This window comes from Typopeltis vanoorti, chromosome 22 (genome assembly GCF_054136105.1).
Source record: "Typopeltis vanoorti isolate ZY-2024b chromosome 22, IOZ_Tvanoo_1.0, whole genome shotgun sequence".
In the NCBI taxonomy this organism is placed as follows: Eukaryota; Metazoa; Arthropoda; class Arachnida; order Uropygi; family Thelyphonidae; genus Typopeltis; species Typopeltis vanoorti.
Window position 1 is genome coordinate 39,323,583 of NC_143570.1, and position 17,788 is coordinate 39,341,370.

General features: G+C 33.5%; 1 long non-coding RNA gene across 1 annotated transcript in view; it reads right to left on the minus strand.

Moving 5' to 3' along the window:
• The window catches only part of LOC150094341 (uncharacterized), a 166,124-nt gene that overhangs the window by 136,685 nt on the left and 11,651 nt on the right, over positions 1–17,788 (minus strand). The window contains exon 2 of the long non-coding RNA XR_016550224.1: positions 11,251–11,401. This is a non-coding gene — a long non-coding RNA (uncharacterized LOC150094341). The remainder of the gene's footprint in view (positions 1–11,250; positions 11,402–17,788) is intronic.

Below are 17,788 nucleotides of genomic sequence, written 5' to 3' on the forward strand. Positions count from 1 at the left end.
TTTCCGCACCGGACGGCAGAGATTTCTGTACCATCTTCCTGATCAACCTTTGCCTTGTTGTTAGCTTCCTTAGTCTTCCTGCAAGTTTCGTGGCTGAAGTGGCATCATTTCATTTCCATTGGCAGATAATGTTTCTTGCAATTAATTTTTGGGAGAAGCAATCTATACTAGTGTCGGATGAATAGACCACAGATAGATTATTCTATAATAATACCTCTTTAGAAGCCATACTTTTTTTTCACTATGTGTTATTAACAGCATACTGATGTAAAATCGAACATAAGGGTATATACGAGTATGGTTACCTTATATAGAATTATAGCCCACGCTTGATGAATGAAATACACATATCAATATATTTCATTCTAAAACAGGGATCATTCAATACGTATTTACGCATCATGTACATACATATGCCTATCTGAAGTTATGATAATACAGTATTATAGTCATATATGAGTAGATAAATTAATGAATGCACAGTGTGCATAGTAAAATCTGTTTTTGGGAAAATCTTATACGCTATTGAAAAATTAAACTATTTTGATAATATAGGTTGCTCGGCCTGAAAAACTGTGTGGCTAGATTTGTTAACGAAAATCTTGATCTACGAGGTGTAGATATTGATCTCTCGTATGTCTGTTGTTTCTCTGGTTAATCTCCTATTTAGCCAAACTGATAACTTTCTTCTTTATGAGATTATTAATTCATTCTAACCTTATCTGAATCTAACTTGATTTGTATTCAAATTACTTGAGGGTTTTTTAAGCGATCGATCATCTCGAAATCTAAATACGAGCAGAGCAAAAAAGCATTACTGAACCTAAGAAGGAAAAGTGACACTATAATAGTATTTCGATGATTATGGTAAGAAGAAAAAACTTCTGATGTTCTTGGAGAAAGAATACGTATAGAAGAACTGCCTTGAGACAGATATGGAAAACATGAACTCATAAATAACATGATTACATGAACAGATGAAATTAAAAGACAGATTTAAAGCTTTCAGTAATATCTAGTGGGAGAAAAAGAGAGATGATTCCAAATCGGAGGATACACCACACTGCTCAAGCCAAACTCTTCTTGCAAGTTTGAAAGCAGTCTCTCTCTCTCTCTCTCTCTCTCTCTCTCTCTTCATCAATGCTTGCTGAAGGAACGAGGAACGTTCTAAATGACATATTCGATTCACAAATGTCCAACTTATACAGCTTTCAAATAGAAGACATGCTATACTTTCAAGTCTGGCCTAGCAGCAAGATCCCTGCTATGTCTCTGAACAACAGATCTTTATGGAAGACTGAATTGGGAGGGCTAAATAATACATCACTCAAGCCTGCGATCTGGATACGATATGATGGTAACACGCACACTGTTAATTAACAGAATTACGACCGACGAGTCTTACTAGACTTTAAACTTCTTGAATAATCGCCAAAATCGGACCATACGGTATACGATGAACATCGCACAAGATAGTCCCCTTCCTTTCATTAACACTCTGATTAAGAAACATGGCGAATATTTATCAACTGCACTATTCATAAGACATCAAATACACGGAGATACTTACATCCAAAATCAAAAACAATTCCTGAATCACAAATGTGGGAAATCAAAATGTTAAAGACAGCTCCATGTTGTTAAAGATTTTGTAGCAGTGGAACAATAAGTCTGAATAATTAAGGATGCACTCTCGGGAAATGGCCTATAACACAATATGCATGGAGAGAAGATTGTACTGCAATCCAAGTGCCCTGGCGATATCGCGAACACAACAAAAGGTATAGGGACAGTTACATTGCTGTTAGTTAAGATGTAAGTGAAGACTGTCAAAATTCCAAAAGTTTTGACATTAACGCAGCATTTCAACCGACCAATCAAACAGATCTTGATTCCCTCCAAAAGCTCCCTATTCCTCTGACTGACATTTTGGTGTATATATAAGTTTTCCGTGCTACACTATATTTCGCCCACAGAGCGGGGTTTTTATGTTTGGAAGAAAGAACTATGTGCCGACATTGCACACCGAAGAAGATAAATCAGGATCATTGTCACATGCCAATGAAAAGTATAAAACTGAGTGGAACTCATCAATTCATGCCTTCCCATTGTGATAGAAAATGCGAACTTTTTTTAAAGACCCATCACTAATAACAGACACTGAAGGGATACTGAATGATAGCTGAAGTAGTATTTGATAATTTCAATGATAAAAAGTATAGCTTTCATCTCGTTAACTGTGAAAGATTTGGCTTTCATTTACTAGCACCACAACGTGAGCAGCAAAGCCAAGCAATGAGAGAGAGAGAGAGAAAGAGAGAGAGAGAGAGAGAGAGATGAAAAACAATGAGCTTCAAATATTGGGGCGTGATTTAATTGCCAATATTATAAAATTGGATATAATTATGTCCAATTGTAGAATGTAATCAATATATTTGTACTAAGTGTATTTGTAATCAGCGTACGTATTTATTCACATGGTATCCACTTTTGTTTTGTAGGTATTTGAGTTTGATGTGTTCATTTATTTATTTTTTCTGAAGGTAACTAGATTTATTCACTACTAAAACGTAGCACAGCAAATTATAAAAAAGAAAAAAGCAGCATGGAATCGTTGATTAATTTTGTTCTATGGTAATACACTTTGACACGCTTTGGTATCATATGTGTATGTTGTATATCACACAGCACTGATATTAAGCAGTACCAAAATCATATTATGTGAAATATAATATTGATAGCAATGCCATTCATTATATGTATTTACTAATATTGTTTATTTCTTGTGCAGTAGTTATCTCCGTTACGTCAAACGCCATAGTTATTCTAGTCTTTGTAACTAATCGTAAAAAACTGAGGTCCTTCCATATATTTGCTTTTTCACTGGCTATCTCGGATATCTTATTCTCTGTGCTGCTGCATCCCATGTCTATAGCTACCGCTCTTGGATATGACCATCGAGACATATTCGACGAGCAAGGTGATGAATGTTTATTTTTCTATGATTATTTATTAATTTTGTTAATGGCTTACATAGTTATTTATACGAATCCTAATAAATGATATCTCTTTCTTTTAAGGTTACACGGTGATCAGCATTCATATTTATGAATTTAGGGACACAAAACATACATGTTGAAAGATTATTTTACTGATTAATAATAAAATAATAACTTTACGTTTCGACCATTGTATTGAGGTCATCTTCAGAAGGATACATGTGTATAAGAACAAGCTACATTCTGTTGCACTCTATACAAGTAAATTACATCTACGTTGTTAACTAATCTTTTTTCTTAGCCTGCCCTCTAGTGAAAAAAAAAATTAAATCTCTTAAAAGTGTTAAGCGTTCTTGTGTGATACAAGGTGCGGCTGAAAAGTTGAGACTAATAATACAACAAGAAAATTGGGAGCGCCATCTGTTGGCCGACACTTGAAGTATCTGTAGCAAACCTTCGACTGTCACGTGATCAAGTATTATCAGTAGCCTGTATTCAGTAGTTGGTGAGTTACCGCGCGTTTTGTGAGTGAAGATTTTTATGTGTTGTAACTGAGGCAATGAAGGAACAAAGAGTAGCGATAAAATTCTGTGTAAAGGCTGGTAAAAATGCTGTAGAAACCCCCAAAATTATACAAAATACGTACATACAATGTATGTACGTATTTTGTAGCACTGAGTCGTGCTACAAATGTGTATATGTATAAAGTGATGTGTATGACGTGTACGATGTCTACAAATGTGATGTGTATAAAGAAGAGACTGTCCTTCGACAGAACGTAGAGATGAAAATGTTGAATCTGTTTGTCGCCTATTGAACGAGGACCATTGTATATCCCTCAAAATGATCGCAGAAATGATGAATTTCGGTAAAGAGACTGGACGCCAATTAGTGGTGGAAAATTTAGTAAAAAGAAATGTGCGTGCAAGATTTGTTCCTCATTCTCTAAGGACGGAGCAGAGAGAGGATCGGGTTGCTTCCTATCAAGACCTTCTAAGCATGGCAGAAGAAAATGATTCTTACTGGTGACGAAACATAGCTTTTCGCGTGATCCTGCAACAAAGCGGAAGAATGGATTGGGAAAAAAAATTTGACCAAAACCCAAGAAACTGCGTTCTCAAAAATCTCGAGAGAAAATAATGCTAGTAGTATTTTTTTCGATGCAGGAGTTATTCATCGCGAGTTTGTCCCTAATAGTCAAATGTCAGTGCATCATTTTATAAAGACGTTTTGCATCGCCTACTACAAAGAAAGAATTGACTGAGACCGGCATTGTGCCAATTCCACCACTGATTCCTGCTTTACAACAACGTTGCCGTTCTGAAGCAATTTTTGAAAAGCAATCAAGTCGCTGCCTTTCACCATTCACCCGACTTCATCAGACCTTTCTCCAGTAGATTATTTTATTTTCCTGAAAATGAAATTTTGGTTAAAATGTCGTCATTTCCAAACTAAATAGGATTCAGAGTGCAGTTACAAGGGAGCTGAACAGTATTAAGTAAAGGCGTTTCTGGAAGGCATCAGCAAATTGTCTAAACGTGCAAACAGGTGCACCAGTCAAGAAAGAGTCTACTTTCAAGTTTAACCTAAAATTAACATAGTATAATATTTATTAATTGATCGAAACTTTTTTGAGTAGCACCTTGTATTATTATTTTTTACGTAGTTCCAACCCACTTAAAGTTATTAGTAAACCTTTACTACATTTGTACTGTAGGTGGGATAAGGATTTCCCCCCCCTTTTGTCAATTTTATATATTTTTTGTCATTTTAAATTTATTTTTTCATAGTCCGGAAACCCTGCTCGAGAGACCAAACATGGAACTTTCAAGCCACTTCAGCCCTCCAATAAACGTACATACATGATGACTGCTTAATGTCATTTATTTTCTTCAGATGATGCGATATGAATGGAATATTCATATCGGTACAGCAATGAAACTAAAAATATTTACAGTACTTAAATTAAGGGGATATTAAATCCCACATAGTTTTAAAACCGAATAAGAAACTCAAAGATTGGAATCAGAGAGTTTCTTGCCGAATATAGTAAACTATAAAGTATCGGCGAACACTAGCGAATAAGAAACTCTTTGAGTTTCTTATTCGGTTTTAAAACTATGTGGGATTTAATATCCCCTTAATTTAAGTAATGTTTTCATTGCCGAAATGAAGTTTATTAGCTCTTTATACTTAAGTATTTACAGTACTTTTGTTTTATCCCCCCCCCCCACCATTACTATTACTACCACTTTTTTTTTAATGCCATGCTTATGAAAAGTTATGGCCAAGTAACTTGGCTTTCTCTAAGCCTAGTTTTGGCAGTTCAGAAAAGCTATCCACTATCTACTGTGTCTGTCGACCTGTATTCTGTGGGTGATTTGTGTGTTTATAGAATTTTGATTTGATTTGATCGTAATTAAGACTGAAGTAAGGATATGACGTCAGTAAATTATTCTTTGTGTGTGTTCTCGTCCGGCTTGCCTCTTGGGTGAAATTATGTGGAAACTCCGAAAGCAGAGTTTCGGAGAGGATTTACAGAGAAAAATATGTACTACAGCCATATGAGATAGGCTTACTCACCTTCAGTTATTATTTTTTTTTTTATAAATGCTTGTGACATATTAAACAGAATTTGAACACAAATCTTTTCAATCAAAGAACATCGTCGCTACGTACTACGCCTGTGACGCGTTATTTTTATATGAAAATATAACAGTACGTCTACGAATATGTTTCTCAACTTTGCAGCCAAATAGGCTTTACCATCAAACAACAAATTCAATAATAGTTTAATTTTGTGATGCATGAAAAATATTTTGAAAATCTTTTAGCGAATGTTTAAACTTCTTATATGTAAGGCAAAGAAAGTATATAGTTTTAGGAGTTAAATTTTTGTTAGTTTCGGTCTTTGTTATAAAACATTGGTCTTTCACAGCATGAATAACATATATTCAGCCTTCTGCATCGGCACAGCTAATGTGGAAAGTACGCCCACCCACCCACCCACGCACGCACGCACGCACGCACGCACGCACGCACGCACGCACGCACGCACACACACACACACACACACACACACACACACACACACACACACACACACACACACACACACACACACACACACACACACACACACACACACACACACAGAGTTTTCAGTCTGATACCACTTTTGACTATATTGACCGACTATTCTAGATAATATTTTTTTTTTATCTAGTTATCAAATTATGCAGAAGTAAATCGACCATCTTGATTGATGAGATTACCTTATGCCCTTTACTAAATAATTAAAAGAAAGAAAAACATAACGCAATATATGCACTCATATTAAGAGAAAATTTTATTATTAGTCGTGCCAGATATATCCAGTCTATCTTTTTATATTATAGTAGTTGTGGTGCAAAGTAATCTTCCAAATACGACCAGGGTTTGTGTTGCTAAAGGACAGAATGATAGCAACTGCATATTTGTTTGCTTTTATTTTTTCTCTCTAAGTTAACGTACTTCAAATATTCCATATGAGAGTGCGCGACATCAAGAAAAATTAATCCAAGAATTCTAGCAGTCTGCGGCAATCTGATTAATGAGATCGTCACAGTCGGAACTAGACAGCACAGTGTCTGTGTGAGTGGATGGGTGGGTGTAAAAGAAGACACCAAAATTAATATATTTTTTTCCTTTCAACATTTCTTAAATGACAATATATGCATCCTGTGAGTCACTATGCTGTCTACTATTTTGTGACATAATAAGATGTCGATATTTCCCCCTCAAATCTTATTAATAAGATTTGAAGAGAAATGCCGTATAAAATTTTTGTAGGGATAAAAGCGTCACATACGCAATTACTTAACTGGGAATAGAATGCGTTTTCCAGTAATACAAATACTTCAAGAGCATTCGCGTTAATACATTAGGTCTCTCGACTACAGAATATTTCTTAGAGACAAACTTCGCGAAAAATAATTCGAAAACCACAGTCCCGGGAATGAATTCAGTGCTGGAGATTTAACAATAAATAAATAAACAAAATAAAACAAAAAATCATCAGCAGGTACTCTTACTGACTACAACGGTGTGGATTGAATTAAGCTTTTTTTCTTTCTTTTTTTTTTCTTATTCATCGAATTATTCTCATTCTTCTTTTTACTCTAATCAATTTTTATTTTTTTTTATGTTATAAAATCAAGCAACAGGCTCGTCAATGCTAATTACCTAGCAATCATATAGCATATCTCTTTTCACTCTTAAGTGTATTAAGATTAATAAAAACTTACAATATCAACATGTTTTCAATAGTGCGAATCTCAGGTTAATCATCTATAATTTACCAACTTTATAACTAAAAAATTAACTGATATAATTAAATATAATATAATTAATAATTAAGGATAATAGTTAAACAATAATAATAATATTTAACCAGAATAGCAGTTTGGCTGGTACTTAATTAACCAGTTATTACAATATTAACTACATTAACTATCTTTTAAAATTTATAGTACTCAGCGATAGCTATTAATAAAGATTAACAATCATAATACCTACCAACATATAAGTTACACACGAACCTAACCAGTCATACTGGTTAGGTCCCAGACCACCGTCGTATAGCGAAAAACTGCCTTTTTTTTGTTTTTCCGCATGTAATGGTTTAATAACGTTTTTAACAGTGATAGATAGATATGCATAAATAATATAAATATAGCACTTATTTAAGTCAAATACGCAAACGAAAAATTTAGAATTTTCGCAAACAAAAAAGGTTATTCTAAGTAGTTTGACTTAAGGGAACACGCTAACCGCTCATCGGTCTACGCTATTATACGTTTTTCCATTTCGGCAATAAGACTGTCATTTACGGAAAACTAGTATTAAGTGGTGTACTACAGCAATCCCTCGATTAGTGCGCCTAATGCGTTCTTTAAAACAGGCGCATTAATCGAATATAATTAATAACATTAATAAATGTACAATTCGTTCCTCAGATTTCTTTTTTGACCCTTAATTTTTTTTTTTATAAAAGAATTAGGGTATGTCTCAGGGCCTAGTTAAAGGGAAACCGTGAAGCTGAAAGACAATATAACATATTCAGAATATCAATTTATTATTCTGCTTCTTAAGAAAGAATTGAGCTAACGTAGTTTGGCGGGCATTCTGTTTCTTTTTTCATACAAGTGACAGTATGGCCCTATTGCCTCTTCTGCAAATTTTACTGGTTCTCTCTTCAGCAGGGTCAGTCTCTAAGCATTGCTGCCTTAAAAACTTCGATTGTACGAAAACTATTTTCAAATTGTTTCTGTGAAACCTCTTTGGGCTTGTCAGTGATTAAATTTTCTTCATATTCTTCAGGATCTTTCCACTGTGCATCTAAATTTAGCAGGTTAGAATCACTCAACGTCTCAGAATGAGATTTAATTAACTTAGATTCATTTGAAAAGCCTTTAAAATCATTTGCACAATGTGGAAGAATGTGCTTCCAAACGGCTTGCATATTGCTAGCAGTAATTTCATTCGACTTTGCGACTTTATAACCAGGCTGAGATTTCTCTGATTTGGCTAGAAAAGTCTTGGAAGACATTCGCTTCCAAAAAAGGCCGGTTTCATCGACATTAAATATTTGTTGATCACAATAGTCTCCTTCTTACACAATTTTCTTCAAAATCTCTGGATATCTGCACTTGTAGCTTCTCCTGTGATTAGAACATTATGCAGGCTATTTCTCTTTTTGAAACGCCCAAATCACCCAGCACTAACGTGGAATTCTTCTTTTCCATCACTGATAGCCCTTTCTTTCCAAGTTACAAAGATACAATGTTTTTGATTTAATAAGGCCAGTGTTTAGCGGGATCCGTTTTTGGTTACAATCATCGATCAATGTTAAAAGAAATCTCTCTAATTCAATCATTATAATACTTTGATTTCGAGTGAATGCATGATGAACTTGAAGCAGCCTTACCTTTCTCTTTGTATTCAGCAGTTGATTCACCCATTTTTGTGTTCTTGTATCTCTGCTCTAGACTCGCCTTGTTCATTTTTCTTTATTATTTCAAGTTTTTCTTCGAATAAGATTACTTTTCGAATTATTTTCACATTTCTATTTTTTTACTCACTAATTCTTTTGCTCATGATTAAAGGTTAGGAAAATAATTTAAAATAAAAAAGTAAGGAAAACAATTGTACGTGACATGATCAGAAAAATGCTATGTAAAGCAGACGACATAAATTTTGGCGGTAAATTTGGAACATAGTGTACGTGGAAATAGTGTAGTATGCCATTAAAAAATAACTTTGTAAAATGTTTCAAATCGGTAACTAAATTATTTCATCCTGGTGAGTGATTTTTTTAAAATAGTTAGCCATAAGAAATGTATAGATCGAAAATTTTTAAAATCTGTAACATTTATTTTTAAGATGTATATAGGCGCACTAATTGAATTTGGGTATCGAAAAAAAAATGACGCACTAATCGAAAACTCACTAATCGGGGGCGCATTAATCGAGCTGTATAGTACTTTTGATTTTCTTTTTGTTTGCAACAAAAGTAGTGCTAGGTAAGTTTGGCTGTGGCCTATCTCAGTGTTCAATACACTATCAAAACTGAGATAGGCTAAGTTTGTGAGGGTAGGTACACCATTCTCACTAAACTTAATAATTTTAACCTTAGTGCATGTATCTAATGCTTACACGTCTTCTTTTCACTAGAAGCAACAGCACTCTGACTTTTATCTGCCATTATTAACAACAGTAAAAATAAAATAATAAACAGTTTGTAATTCACAGTGAAACGCCAAAACAAAGAGATATGAAGCAAGCAATGACATCGTAAACAAACAGTTCACGAAAACTGCGTATAAGTTGATTCATGGGAGCGTCATGTTGCTAAAAGCGTAATATGAGCGAATGCAGCATCGTATTAATGCAGAATAATGGTATTTCTTTCTAGTAATGACTGGATGTCAAGGAGAGAAGATCATTAATGTATAGGAGAAATAGCGTAGGCGACAGTACCGAGTCCTGGTGTACACTAGTAGTAATTGAGAATTATGATGAAAGGAAACCATCTAACATAGCCCGCACTGAACGGCCAGAGAGCAAGCTGGCAATAGTAGCTTGGTATGAAGGCCACGATGCCAGACTAGATCAAATGTCTTGGAAATATCAAGAGCAATACTTGAGTTTCTCCAAACCTTTTCATATCTTGCGTCCAAAGGTGGGTGGGGTTAGCAAGAAGGTCTGCTGTAGAACAATATTTGCGGAATCCATGTTAACGATCATTAAGTAACCAGTGGTTCTCCGAAGTGGTGAAGCATTTGGATATTGATGACCTTTTTCGTTATTTTGGAGAGTATTGGCCAGGGAAATAGTTTGATAGCTGACTTTTATCTCCCATTTTGGGAATAATATGGACAAAAGCTTGCTTCGAGGCTATGGGATGGATGCCTGAGTATGACAGCTTGAAGAGACAATGAAGGGCAGGTGGAAGTTCTGAAGCACACGCTTTTAATACAGCTGAAGGAATATCGTCAGCGCCAGGAGACTTATTTGTATCAAGGCTGTTGAGGATTTTTCTGATGTCCTTCTGATAAAATTTCAGAGGAGGCATACAGTGGAGAGTTTGTGGAATGGTAGGAAGAGTTCTGCCTGTGTCGTCTATGTATGAGCTGGAGGAAAAAATCTGATATCAAGATATCTGCCTTTTCTTTGGGAGATGTTGGCATTGTACCATTAGGATGTGAGAAAGGTGGAAACATAGAAGGACAGAAGTTGCATCCCACTGCCTTGGCAAGCTACCTGAAGACACAACTGCCATTAGGACAGGAGACAAGCATAGTGCATTTGATCCTTGCAAAATCTGCTTTGGATTCGTCGATAGTTTTTTGCAGTTGTTAGGCGCTATAATGTAAGTTGAGTCAGAGGATGGAGTTTATGACTGGAGCCATTGGACATATGTTGAATTTTTACGCTTTGAATGCATATCCATATGGTAAATTTTGTGTCCCAATTGATTACACGGTTTATGAACATAAGATTTTTAGACTTTTAAAGAAACTGTTCACTGGGTTAAAAGGAAATGGAACACTGAACTGCTGCTCATTTTTCTTTTCTCGTAACTCATATTAGTATAAGGTATCCGTACAATATTTAGAGTAAGTTTTAAAGAAATTTATTTGCAGTGAATTACCCAATATAAAATACAAAAATACAAAACTTATACGAAGAATTCAATTACGACACTTACCTCATTCTTTTATCTTTTTAAGTAATATCACATTCTGATTTTATTTCAAGACCATTAAAAAGAAAATTGTAGCGATGGGTAAATACTTCAGAATTTAGTTTTGAAGACTGTTAAAGAAGGAAATACGTGCATCTCATATTGTTAAGATTTTCTAAATCGAAATAAAACCAGCAATTAGAAATACAAACATTTTATAAATGGGACTCATTTATTTTTAATATTAATATTATGAAAATTAAACGAAATCACAAGATAAGTAAGACTGAATGGCATCAAAATGCATATGTGTAAGTTGTGCAAAAAAAAAAAAAGTTTCCAATCGAGATTCTCCAGAATTTGAGGATTCCTTGGATTAAAGCCTTTAAAGCCTGTACTCGTATGTGGACCTTCCTTGCATAGCAATACTGAAAATTTTCTTTTAGCATCTCGTATTTGGAGTCAGTGAAAAGCACAACTGCTTTTGGATTCCAGAACTAAGAAACACAATGCGGATGTATGCTTACATTTATAAATCGATTTTAAAGAAAAATGGAAAAAACATCTTGGGTAACCTCAACGTAAGTTTTCTTCCTGGGCTTCAAAATTGTTTTTTTTTTTTCACTAGAAAACAGTTTACAACAAAATAACGAAGAATTGATTTAACGGCTCCAATCCTATGGAATCACTCTTGGTGATGCATTTTTAAGTTCTGCCATCCCATAAAGTCACAACAATCACTGTCTCTTATACAAACAGCATATTATCATAAATTAGGAGGGGAAGAAAAATAATGTAATCCATTATGTCAATTTATTAACTACTAATAAATCTAATCTGAGTCCAATAACATTCTGCTATTGATTTCTAATAGAATAACCAACTTTCCAATACAATAGCCAAGAAAATATATATTCTGGATGTATTATTAAAATTTATATTAATTTGCATATTAATTCACCCAATTGATATTAATTAGTTATTAATATTATGTCCAGTCCTATTATTTATTTGAAACGTAATTATAGATGCAGTCGTATTAAAAAATAAAATAAAAATAATAAAATCGAAAAGCAACATGTGGAAAACAATAAAATTAAAAGAATCCAAGGGTATAGAAATATAAAAACCGACTACAGTATGACGACCTTTCAGTGAGTATTCATCAGAAAAAGTGCGGTATTTACGTGTATTACATGTCACACTTCCCCCCCCCCTTAGTTTAAAAAAAAACTGTGGTATCGGCACTATTATTTATTTTTTATTGCTTGTTGCTGAATGAGATGCAACGTTGCTGTTTAAGATTCATTATAAATTTACAAAAAAAAAAATTCTGTACGATGAAAACAAGAGAATTTTTTTATTGTATGAATGCCATTTCTAACTGTTATCAGCTATAATGATGGAAAATAGCTAATCCTAATAACAGAGCATAACGGACCATATTAAGAACCAATAAGTCATAATATCGTCCATATACTGCTGAAGAAAACAAAGGAACCATTCTATGTTTCATCCTCCGTGGCTGTTTTTGACAGCACCTTCATTGTAATGTACCAAAACCGAAGCACTAGCGTATTAAAATAGTGATGTACATATGACAATTTTGACAAATGACGAATGTGAAATTTTCACATTCGTCTGCATCATATTTGATTAGAAAAATAACGCGGTAAAACTGCTTTTTAGCTCAGAGTGGTAATGTATGAGTGAACAGAATATTTTATAATCTGTGGCATTTTACGATCTTCATTTCGATACATTTCCACAGCATATACAGCGAAACCAATTACAAACGCTTTAGATACCTATATAAAATACCTTCTACCACGAGAAGGTGTTTGTTTGTGTGTTGCAGTTTATCGCTAGGTGGTAGATCACACCAGGCTTGGAATATTATTAAGCCCGTATTTTGCCCATTGTGAGCTACTAGCAGGAGTTTAAAACTGATGCTCAGTATTTTGGGAAGCGTGTCTCTTAGGGGGCTGCGTTCGCTGTAGTCTATTGTTTGGCGGATTGATGGATGAGGGTGGGTTGCGATATTTACAAATAATTTGTCAACCGTTTTGAGTACGAAAGTTCTCTTCTGGGATACGGACTTCTCGGTGATGTACTTCCTGCATAAATTAGTAAACTTTTATTACACAGTGTGGAGCCATCTATTGACAGAGAAGAAAAGCTACCTATTACTGAAGACAGACTGAATAAAAGAAAATGTTGCTCTTTTCTAAGGGACAAATCAGTGAAAACAGCTTGCTTTTTTATCCACTTCATAAAAATAACTTGCTGAATTTTGATCAGTTGAGTCTTCTATCAAACTCATGAACCAAATCGTGTATAGTGCAATGATGTGGTATTCCAAAAACCAGCTCAAATTACTTATAATATATTGCCAATGCTGCTTTTCTTTCTTTTTTTTTAACAATCCGCAAGTTGCCATTTCTATTCAGTGCATCTGATTAAAAAATTAACTAACGCAGCAAGTAAAATGTTTTATTAATGTTAAAAGTAAATATAACTAAAATTCTTATTTTAAATTTATACTTAAATAAATATCATCCAATTTAAATATCAAATTCAGGATATAAATTGATAAGACCAATCTTTAAGACCTTCTGTATGCATATCTGGAATGGAATGATGCTTCGTCTTCGTTCATTTCAAATATGAAAAGGCTGATTCACTTAGGTATGTAAAACAAAAACGGAAAATTAAAAGTTCATTGCATTTTCTTACATCTGGGTTCATTTCTGGATAAATGCATTTTTAAAAGTTAATTTTTTTTCCTGATCACCCGGCTTTTAGGAGATCGCAACACAGTATCATAATTTCGCAAAAATAGCAATAGTTTGTCAATTTGAAAAACCCAGCAGGGAGTTCCATATCCAAGTCGAGTTTAAACGAATAAGAAATACATTCAACCATATATTTTATTTTTTTAAATCATTGAATCGGCTGTAATGTCGGTCGTGATCAAGGGGAATAAAAGCAGTGTTCGACCAGTAAATCGCGAGAGACTTATAGGCCAGAACTGTTAATTATAATAGTAGTGGCCAACAAGTTAATGAGACCTAATGGACAAGGAGAGCAGGGGGGGTGCATAAATGTCCAGTTCTATTTTTGTCTCGTCTAGCTGAGATTTCGATCTGAAGATAAACAGTTTAATATGAAAATCAAATTATTTGGATAAATTAATAATAATTTAAGAAACGATCTTTTTCTTACTCATTAAAGATATTTTGTTTTCAATCACTATTCATTTAAAAGTTGGATCACAAGTTCTGTTTTAGTTTTAGTGCTGTTGGTTTTTTAAATATTTATTTCGTGTTTTATTTTAACCCGTGTAACACACACACACCGCAAAAATGTTTTAAACGCATCCTTCCTCAAGAGGCAAACCAGCACGAAATACAATTAGCTCTTACAAGAATAATGTTATACATATTTCGGATAAGTTATTTCGGGATGTAACAGAAAGAGATACAAATCATCCCAGAGTCCTAGAATGATGAATTATGAGCCTCGGGAATGATAAATCGTAACTTTTATATTTTTGTTATATATTATTAAAATTTGTATATATACAGTATATATAAATTTATATATTAAAATTTAAAAAATATTATTAATTTTAATTATTAATTATTAAAAATTACATTTAAAAAATTAAAATATATATGAAAAAAAATTATATTTTTAAAATCAGTCTGATAGATAAAATCAGTCTGGAGAGATCGGTTAAGTAGAGGGTAGCCATAAAATAACTTTCCCTCTTTGGAGGCATCCGCAGATAAAATCAATAAACGGAATGAGACCAAATTTTATATTGAGACCTTTGAAGGCATGGGGAGATGATTTCAAAAAAAAAAAAAAAAAAAAAAAAAAAAAAAAAAAAAAAAAAAAAGTACCAAAAGTCGCCGATAGGGGAAATTTTGGCGCTGGTAGCCGAAAACAAGCGGATAATTACATTAAAGGCAGACAAAATGGAATAATAACATTTATAACATAAGGTAGCACGCATATTGAGCACAATTCGTCATTCATTCGAATAACTGCCTGAACGTTCCCAATCTCTTTTTAAGTGGAATTGGTGGCGCCTGCTGCCACCAATTCCACTTAAAATTCCACCAATTAACGTACGCACAGTAAAATTTACATAATCCTTTTTACCTGGGTTTACTGCAAATATTTGACTGCTTTCGGCTCCGCTAGCTCCAAAATTTCTCTTATCGGCGACTTTTGATACTAAATCTTTTTTTCGCGGAAATCATCTCCCCGTGCCTTCAAAAGTCTCAATATAAAATTTGCTCTCATTCCGTTTATTGGTTTTAGCTACAGATGCCTTCGAAGAGGGAAAGTTATTTTATGGCCACCCCGTATATAAAATCGGCTGCTGTAGAGAAATTTTACATAGAATTTAGCGAATTTTCTATCATTTCACGATGTGATAAAAACATAGAACAATTATAATTCCAGAGGAATCTGCACATCAATTTAGTACACTGCTTGGAATAAATATACAAGTTTCAAAAGTTTATAAATACAGATTATGGTCCGTCCAAATAGAAAGGATTCGTTCTTTAGCACAAAAGAAATATCATTTCATTTGTGTTTTTTGTCAGTCTCTACTATATATATATATATATATATATATATATATATATATATATATATATATATATATATATATATATATATATATATTAATAAATTTTAATGACTTAAACCACCGAGATATAATAAAAATAATAATAATAATATAATTTTAATAATGATTATAATAATAATAATAATAATTATTATTATTATTATTGAACATGTTCATAAACCGAGTCAATCTGCATACAAATATATATATAGTCTGGTCTGTTTACTATATTTTAGTTGGTGTAGCTGATTTTTATAGTTTGGTGTGAGGTCAACGTTCTGCTTATTGGAGATCTGAAATGGCCTGAATCCTATTTCTTTGGTTTCTAGGGCACAATTTCCGAATTATCAAACCCTTAGACTATCCGTGGTACTAATGCGCCAAACGTTTAGTCTTTAATGGATAGGACTGACATGAAACGAAACAAAACAGAAAAGTTATTGAAATCATTGTGAATCGTTTTTTTTTTTTTTTTTTGTAATAACTCGGTTTTATTGCAATCTTATAAAGTTAAAATGTGAATGACGCGTTTTAACTGACTATTCTATTCCACTGAAAAAAAAAAAAAAAACATACAAAAAAATAATGTTTCTGTTCCCCTTGAGACGTTGATTTTAATTAAATTTTAAGAACTTTTAAGTTGGAAAAAATGCTTCTCGCTTGAAAATTAACATGCAATCCACTTTCCACTTGTACTCTGGCAGATGAATTCTTTGAAATGTACTTAATTTATAAAATATTTCAAAGAAAGTGACCCTCCCCTAAAATTTCGGTGTTCCAAGCAATCGGTGTACTTTAGTGGTTGAATGGGCTGTAATCCTGATCAATCTTATGTATGCTGTTAAAAAATGGATTTGTCTTTTTTTTAGTCAAAAAATCATAGTAGAACATGATGATTCTTGTCTCCTTTATCCCCCCCCCCACTACCGCCCTAGAGAATAATTCTAGCGTCACTAAGAGAAATCGAAACACAGACTTCTTAAGAGGAAAGTATATGTTCTTCTTTGACCTCATATGCACACTTGCCACGTCCCATAGTATTACATACCATGTGTTAATTCTGAACGATCAGACTTTCTCGTATTCCTGCATATTATTGTAATCCTACACGTAATTTATTTATTCAAGATTATTTAATGGAATGTAAGGCTATATTATCTTTAATCATTTCATTGTTCTCCTTGTTTCGGCTTAGAATAATTAAATCGTTTCTTAATCATTACGAACAAAAAAAAAAATAATAATAAACCAGCAAAGAAAATGGCATTATTTATGAGTTGGTTTATTTATTTATTTATTACTTTTTTAACAATTGCTATTGCTATATCCTAGTGTCCAAAACGTGAAACCTTCTTATCTTGCTAATTATCTTGATCAATCTCGCTACATATGGTGTAATTACATGATTACACCATATCCATTTTATTTTCCATTTAGTAACACTCTTTGTAATTTTTCTTTTGGGATCCAATCATAAACTTATTTATTTCTACTTAGTAAATTTAAATATTATATTTGTATTTTGGTAGGCATAAAACGTCAATCTAGCAAATACAACAATAAAAGTCGCATAATTCATCAAATTATAAACTGTAACGCGATACTTTTGGAGCTCTACCGCAATTTCCAGCTGATGGCTACTTTTGTTTGCTAGTTTATTAGTAAATTTTCTCTTCCTTTAAGCATTTTGACCAAGGACGGTGAAGCAAAGACGAAGTTTAAGGTATTGCTAGTATGGCGCATGGCCAAACACTACAAATAACCTCGGGGCGTGTTGTTCAGTGCAGGAAGCCATCAATTTTCATTGTAGTTAATTTTTAGTCGAGGAAATGTGTTCTGTGCTTTGCTATCGCTGCACATTTTTCAGGGAATGGTAACCGTGTTACCATGCCGCCTCAAGTGTTAGTCAGAAAC